This window comes from Arachis duranensis, chromosome 8, assembly GCF_000817695.3.
Source record: "Arachis duranensis cultivar V14167 chromosome 8, aradu.V14167.gnm2.J7QH, whole genome shotgun sequence".
NCBI classification, from domain to species: domain Eukaryota; kingdom Viridiplantae; phylum Streptophyta; class Magnoliopsida; order Fabales; family Fabaceae; genus Arachis; species Arachis duranensis.
The window spans coordinates 24,828,265-24,836,885 of record NC_029779.3 but is presented as its reverse complement, the minus strand read 5'-3'; the positions used below and the strand labels follow the sequence as shown (position 1 = coordinate 24,836,885).

The following is an 8,621-nucleotide window of genomic DNA, read 5'->3' as shown; positions in this document are numbered from 1 at the left end:
GGATGTTGCTCACCTGAACCGTTATATGTTCTGTAGTACTCACCACCACGATCAGATTTGACAGCTTTAATTTTTTTCCCAAGTTGAAGTTCAACTTCAGCTTTAAAAGACTTGAAAATGTAAGACTCAAGACTTTTGAAAACTCCTATTTTAAACTAATCTTAAATTATATATTTATTTATAGTTTTAATTTCAGAAATTATTTTTAGTAAAAATAATTAAAGGCAATTAATTAGATTTGAAATAAATTAAAGTTTTTATCCGAACTGTATACTTATGGATTATTTTTCTATTCATGATTAAAGTTCTAGAAATTCGAAAAATAATGAGGTTTGGCTATTTAAATTAGAATTTTGTCTAATTTTATAATTATTGAATTATTTTCTATATTTAAATTATAAAATTGGTAGTTATGAAATAATAAAAATTTTATATGATTTGATTTTAGATAATTTAATTTATATCATTTAATACTTTAAGTTAAAGGTAAAGAAAATTAATTATATTACCATGTATTTTTAATTGGAGTAATTTATTGAGAATCAATTAGTATTTTTTATACCACAAATAATATTTTAAAGTAATTTTAGAGATTAAATTAGTTTTTCAAATATTAATACTTTATGCTCTAATTTTATTAAAATTACCAAACTATCCCTATACCTAATTTTTACCAAAACCCTAAATCCCCAAAATATCACCTTAACCTTAACTTTCCCATTCCCTTTCAACCGCCACACACCCTTCACCCATTCTTCCAAAATCAAACACAACACAACACTTAGCAATAGCAAAAATCAACTGAGGGAAAGAAAAGAGAGGAGAGGGTGCGAGAAGGGGGGAGAGTGCGCCGGCGAGTCATTGCCGCCGTCGTCGCTGATGGCGGAAGAACGAGGAGAATGTGTCGCAGAGCAGGAGGAGCTATCCGCATGCGCCACCATCGCGCACCACCACCACATCGCCGACGAAGAGGAGAGAGCGAATCGGCCGTCCGTGAAATCTGGCTCGCCGTCATCCGTGCCCGCTGCCACCATCGCACGAACCAGAGGAGGAAGAGAGCCATCATGTTGCGTGCGAAAGGGAGGTCGAAGCTGTTGCATGTAGAGGAGAGGAACGGCGTCGCGGTTGGGGCTAGGATCTTCTGCCGCCGCTGGGTTACCCACTGACATCGCCTTTCTGAAGTTGTTAGGCCACCACGAGGATTCGACGTGAGGAAGGGGAAACAGAAACGCAGACGGAAGAGAGAAAAGGAAGTCACCACTGCTGCTGAATCGACAGAGCCACTCTTGCGCTACCGCAGCCATCGTCGGAGTTCTTAGCTGCCGCCACTGCCGTTGGTAAAGAGTATTCTTGCTTTTGGTTTCCATCCTTTCAATTTTTAGGGATATTGTTATCACTGAGATGTTATTACAGCTGCTGTTGAAGTTTTTCGCCATCACCGAAGCCGCTGTAGGGACAGTTCGGAGCTGCTGTCATTGCTTCATCTCCATGTTTCTCCTTTGTTAAGTAAGCATATCTTTTTCAAAACCTTCACCGCTAGTGTATGTCTGCTCTGTTATGAATTTGATAAAGATTTTGAGAGGTTGGTAACGTAGGTTCGAGTTCCGGTTGTTGCGTGTTGCGCTTAGACTTGCGGTTGCTGCTACGGATAGTGGATAAAGCTGAGGTTACGGCTGTTGCCGTTGGTGGCCAAGGAAAAGGGCGAGTTTCGACTTTGAGGTAGGGGCACTTTTCTCAAACTTGTTTTACTTTTCAGAGTTGTTATAAATCGATATTAATGCGTAAAATACATTTTTTGTGATTTCGTGAGTCTTATGAATTGAATTGAGTTATTTTGGTTGAATGAGATTATTAGTTAGATTGATAGACTGATCGATTGAGAAAGTTGGATATTTTGATTAGTTGATTGATGTTGTTAAAGTGGTTTTCCTTTAATTATTGGAATATATTTATTATTGGCATTTAGTTTGATTTTGGAAATAGTTTGATTTTAGAAAATATTTAATATTAAAATTTGATTTGATATTAAACCCGATTTGATATCGGAATTTGATTTTAAAATAAATTTGGAAAGGACTTGATATTTGAAAATGGTTTATTTATTAAAAACGATTTGCTATTTTGGAAGTAATTCGAAAAGGGTTTGAGGGATGGTTTGGTTTGAAACTGTTGAGAAGACCGAGAATTCTTAACTATTGATTGATGGTGTTGGTTGAAGTTGGTTTAAATTGCGATTTATAGGATTGGTTGATTGAATTCTAGATTTTGTAACTTCCTTAGATCGAGTGTTGTTGTGATAATGATTATTGGAAGTGATTTGGCTGATTACTAGGCGTTTGGTTTGGTTTTGTTGGAACCCGAAAAGGGTGGCAGCGTCCGAGTTTTAGAGGAGATGCTGCCAAAATTTTATAAAATTGGAAATTTTATTTGAAGTAATTGATTAAAAAGATTTGTTTTTAAACATTATATGTTTTAAGATTGATTTACTTATCAAAGAAAGAATTATATTTTGAATTGGGATTGTTAATGGACGGAATGGAAAGAAGGATGATGGGAATTTTCTTTGAAATATGGTTTTTGAATGAATTTGGAAATGAGATTTGGATTGATGAATGATTATGATGTTGAGAATGTTGAGATATCGATTGAGAATGTTGAGATATGATCTTTGAATTATTCATACGGCTTATGATTTTGAATTATCTGAGATACGAGGTTCCCTGGATAAAGTACCATGGCTTGCCACCATGTGTACCAGGTTGAAAACTCGATACTCTGTTGACACTATGACGTAAGTGTGACCGGGCAATATTGATTATTTGAGAAAAGCTATGCATAGACTCTTGGGGATGCACGTCGGGGGACTGTCTAAGTTCAATTAAGACTTGTCGAGTTGGCTGGATAACCGACAGATGAGCCTCATCAGCTATAGGACAGGCATGCATCATATGCATTTATATGCTTTGCTTGGGTTTGAACTTATTTTGGTTTTCCTAATTGCTAAACTGTTCTTAACTGCTACTTGAACTATTTGCTGTAACTGCTACCTAAACTTGTGCTTTCCTTGTCTGCCTTGCCTGTGTTTGCCCTGACGTGCTACATTTGAGAATGAATTTTGGTGTTGAATTAATGATTGTGTTGTTTGATTGCGTGGTTTGTTTTTGATTAAGATTTTCTTATAAGAAAGGAAATGTTTCGAATTTCTGAAAGATTAAACATTGTTTCTTTGAAAATGTTTTGAACGATTACCTATTGGTTTTTAAAAGATTCATAAGGCAATGATAATCACTGAGTTTGAAAATAGTTTTCTTATTAAATATCTTTTTATGACAACTTTGAAACTCCGTGGTGAGACCGTGTGGTTAGGTTCTCACCCCCTACAGCTTTACCTTTTCAGGAACTGGATGAAGGAGCATTAAGAAGAGTTAAACTGCGTTTAGTTTTATATGTTGTTGTATTAATTAGATTATTTTCTTCCCTCGTCTTTGTTATTACAATTTTGTAAGAGGGATAGGAGTTGTATGTTATATATATATACATAAAAGTTATTATGTAAGAAGTCTTGTATATGAATCTATGCATGCTTGTTTTTTTTAAGATAAAGTATTTATTTCCGGTTTTCAAAGAAATCAGCAATACGGTGTTGTGTCATAGGCTCCTATTTTAATATTAAGTATATAAAATAGTCGTAATACTTCTTTCTATCAGAGTGACGCAGTCGGAAGCGTGACATTCTTATAGTGAGGTGTTTGTGCCATAATGATCCCGAATTCTCATTTACTTTTCGTTTTGTACCTGTTTGCAGTATTTCATTATTATAGGAATTCAAATCAAACCTATATAGATTACCCACCAAACAACCAGAGTAAATATTATTCAAATTATAAAAGAGACTGACTTTATTATTTTTGAATTTACAAAAATAACCTAATTTGTCCAAACAAAAAATGGAAACTAAATTCTGTCTAAATGACGGTGAATAAAATGTCTCTAATAAAACCAAATAAAATTCACTCGTGAAACATAATCTAAAGGTTCCTATAGTTTCAACTATAACTATAACGGGTAACGGGGGCCCCATATCTGTCGGGGACCCGGGTCTCCGCGGATATCCGCGGATTTTTATAAAAAAATAATAAAAATTGAAAAAAATTAGAAAAAAATTTAAAAAATAGTGTATTGTATATAATTTAGTATTTTACTTACATCAATATCTACTTTAATATTATGAATTACATGTATAGCACTCAAATGCTTAACCAAAAATTCAAAATCAGTAAAATAATAAAAATTTTAGAATAATTATAACAAATGCTTATCCAAATCACAGTAATTATAATAGAAAAAGCAAATAAAGATAATGAAGATGATAACAAATGCTTAATTATAATCATATAAATTATATTTAACTTAATTCAATAATTATAACAAATGCTTAACAAAATCATAGTACACACAAATGGGGTATTCTAGTCTTTTTACATAAACGGAGTTTAAACGGGTCTCCACGGGGCGGGGACCTCTATCCCCGCCCCCGTCCCGTTTAATATACGGGGCCCCGTCCCCCGTCCCCGCGGGTACAAAATCGTCCCCATATCCGCCCCGTGACGGGTAAATTCCGCGGATACCCGCCCCGCTGGGGTTTTTTGCCATCCCTACTTTTAACATCATTTGGCGGTCGGCTCCACAGGCAACTCTGCATAGTAACACTTACATGAGTAGTAGCAGCAGAATCTACCCACCAAGTATCAACAGGTGCATAACTTAAACTAGCCTCAGAACAAACGAAAGTAAGAATTATACCCTTCTTACACGCCAAGTGACATATTTGGTACAATCCTTCTTCATGTGTGCCACCTTCTTACAGAAGAAATAGGTTGAAATTTGATCATGTTTCTTACCATTTTTCTGTTGAAAAGGCACATCCACACTAGTATCACGCTTTCTTTCATACTAAGAAGATGAAGCCATGTTAGCACTTTTAGTCTTATCTTGCTGTAGCCTCTCTTCTTCTTGCACACAGTGAGATATAAGCTAATTTAAGGACCAAGTATCCTTCAAAGTGTTATAACTCACTTTGAACTGCTCAAAGTGTGCAGAAAGGGAGATCAAAATAAAATGCACGAGTAAGTCTGAAGACAACTCTAACTTTAGTGTTTTTAATTTTGAAGCAAGATGAGACATTTTCATAATGTATTCCCTTATGTTTCCTTTACCTTTATACCTCATGGAGACAAGCTTGCTCAAAAGGCTACTTCCATAATCGAGCAGGAACTATTTGATATCTTTATCCTCAGTAATTGAGCCTCGAAATGCCTCAAGAATTGAGCGTTTCATGATCATAATGCTCATTCGATTGGATCTCTCCCACTTCTCTATTTTAACCTCATTGAGATTTTCCGGAGTAGAAGTGGGTTTCTCCTCTCAAAGAGCTATATCCAGATCCATACAGCCGATGACAATCTCCACGGTATCATTCCAAACTTTAAAGCTTGAGCCATTTAGCATAGGAATACTACTAATTTGTGGAGAAATATTCGTAGCTGAAGCCATAGTTTCTAGATTAGAACAAAAAGAACATGTAGTAAATATTAGTTAAATAATGAAAAAAAAATCTATATTGAAATATCTAGAACAACATTAATTTTCAATCTTTGGATAGAAAATTAACTGTAAATGATACTCTCATTGCAGTAATCAAATATTGTCAAAATTCATGTCACATATTAAGTCTTTCTTTGGACCGACTTAATGCGCACATGAAAACTTAAACTTTACAACCTATTTATTACCGCATATATTTTCTATTAATTGGCCAAAACCTTTCTTTAGGCCGATTATTGACCGCATAATTAATAGAAAATAAACAAAAGTATGTAATGTTTATTATTTGGCCAAACAATAAACTTTCTTTGGGCTGATTATTGTCCGCATAAATAATAAGCATTACTTTATTCTTAATTAGTTACCCAAACATGTATTTACCATTCAATATGTGTATATAATTCGGCCAAATATAAACCTTTCTTTGGGCTGACCAATATTCGCGTGAATTATATATCACCATATTTCTTATGTTTTAAATAAATCAATTTTCACAAAAGATGATACTTTAACAGCATAATGTTCAATCAATTTATTTCAAAACCAAATCTTTATAAAATAGTTGGGTATAATAATCAAAAGTGTTACTAGTTTCCTTATGTAACAATAAAAAAAATACTTAAATCCCCTAAAGGAACTAAATCTTAATGATGTCTTTTCAGACCTTAAAGAAAAATATGATTATAACTGTGAAATAAATTCATGTGTCAAAAATTTTTTTATCTGTTAAGATTAAAATCAATCATTATAATTTTATCATTTACATATTATTAATGTGTATATATAACTTGGTCAAATATAAATCTTTTTTTGGATCGATTAATATTCGCATAAATTACATACACAATAATTTTATATTCCAAAAAAATTATTAATTAATTTTACACCAAATTAGTGGCACATATAATTAAATCTGAAACAATCATAATAATAATCTATACTAATATTTCAAAACAAATCAATTATTATATCAAATTAAAAAAATTGAATACAGTAAAATATATATATGCGTGGCCAATAATATATATACACACAATAATATTAAAGCCATACCAAAGGCATAATAAAGCCATACATATATGCAAAGTAGCACCACCCATAATACATGTATGTGTATAAAGAATTGCAATCCAGAACATTGGCATTAAAAAAAATTAATCCTTGTGCTCGTGCATCAATACCAGTTATATATGACGTGCACATACACATATATATCGATCGAAAGAATAATAAAAAAAACTGATATTTTTGATGATTAAATTATGGATGATTCTGATACTATTTATTAGAATAAATTAATTTCAATAATTTAAATCATTCATATTAAATCACCAAAAATATATCATAATAAAGTCACCAAAAAAATATATCATAATGCGAAAACGTACTTTTATTCATAAAAAATTAAAAATGATAGAAGAATTTAGATCTTATAATTCTTTCGATCTTCTTCGGCCAAAGTCTTCTGTATCCCTAGGGTTTAATGGTAACTCTTTTAATGGAGAAAGAGCGACAAAGACGGCTTTAGTATGTTGGGGATCGAAACCCTAAAAACACTATTTATATTTGAGTATGACATCCATTAAATCCTAAATCCCAAATAAAAATAGTATCTAAAGTCCAAAATATAATATATCTAAAATCTAAAAGATAATTATCTAAAGAATAAAAGATAATATCCGATTTTATTCTTATTTAATTTCAAATCAAAAGTAATAATGATTTATTCAATTTAGCATTTAAAACAATAAATAAGATCACCATTATATAAATCATTTAATTTAAAATAGTATAATTTATAATTATAATTAATATATGTATTATCTATAAATAAATTAAAAAATTAAAATAATTTTCTAACATTACTATGTTCGGACATCCAAATGATTGTTAAAACTTAAAATGACTAGTGGATAATGATAATCATCTATGGTGGTTTTGAAGTTTTAAAAAAACCTTGTATAACTCGAGATCACACTTTATATATGTAAGATCAATTAAAAGAAAGAATTGAAATGCTCATTTCTATTTGTATATTTAGATATAATTTTTTTTTTGTTTTTTGATTTTTTTAAACTTTTAATACTTATTTAAACAAAACCAACTCAATTTGATTCTATTTTAATGACATTTGTAAGACCCAGAACTTTCGAAAAATAATATTATGAGCTAATTTTAATTTATTTATTTATTAAAGACTTTATATAAACAAAAATAATTAATTATATTATTTTATTTTTAAATCAGAATACATGATTAAATGTCAATCATTAAGTTGACAATTAAATAATATTTTTTTAATATAATTTTAATAGATTAAATTAAATTTTTAATTAATACTCTACACTCTAATTTAATTAAAATTATCAAATTTTAAGTTATCCAAAAATTTTTAATTTCACACTTGTCCTAAATTAAACCCTAATCCTAAAATCAAGCATACTAACCCTAACCCCTTCTAACCCAACCCTAGCCGCCTTGTTCTCCCTATTACCAAACACAGCAATGGCGACAATAGCAAAAAGGAAAAAGAGAGAAAGGAAGAAAGAACGGGAGGCAGAGGAGAGGGAAGAGAGGAAGGGGGTGTGCCGGCGCTGGTCAACTCCGACGTCGCCTTCGCCCTTCGCCTTCGCCCTTCGCCTTCGCCGCGCCCTACCGGTCGTTGCTGAGAAGGTCGAACAGAGGGGAGAGAAAGCTAGCGTGGAGAAAGGGAAGCCTCGTCGAGCTAGTGTCGTCGCGTCAGCGCCGTCGTGTCAGCACGGCTGTGCCGCCACGGATGAGGAGAGATGTGTCGGAGGGAGAGAAGGTCCGCGGTGGAGAAAGAGAGAGAGCGCTCGCGAGGGGTGTCGGAGCTGCGTCCCACCGCCGTGCTGTGCGAAGTCACCATCGTGCCTTGGGCCTCACCGTTGTCGTCCTCGGCGCGACCCTTTGCCGTCGTCGATGGGGTTGAATCCGCAGCCGGTTTGAGCTGAGGAAAAGGAAACCTGTATAGGAGAGAGAGCAGGGGGCTTCGTGGC

The 8,621-nt window shown here is 33.2% G+C and overlaps 1 long non-coding RNA gene across 1 annotated transcript; it reads left to right on the top strand.

Moving 5' to 3' along the window:
• The first annotated feature begins 721 nt into the window (after window positions 1-721).
• On the top strand, window positions 722-3,516 carry LOC127741092 (uncharacterized). Its single transcript, XR_008002019.1, has 4 exons — window positions 722-1,337; window positions 1,414-1,506; window positions 1,596-1,719; window positions 3,398-3,516. It is a non-coding gene; the product is annotated as an uncharacterized LOC127741092 (long non-coding RNA).
• The last annotated feature ends 5,105 nt before the right edge of the window (window positions 3,517-8,621 follow it).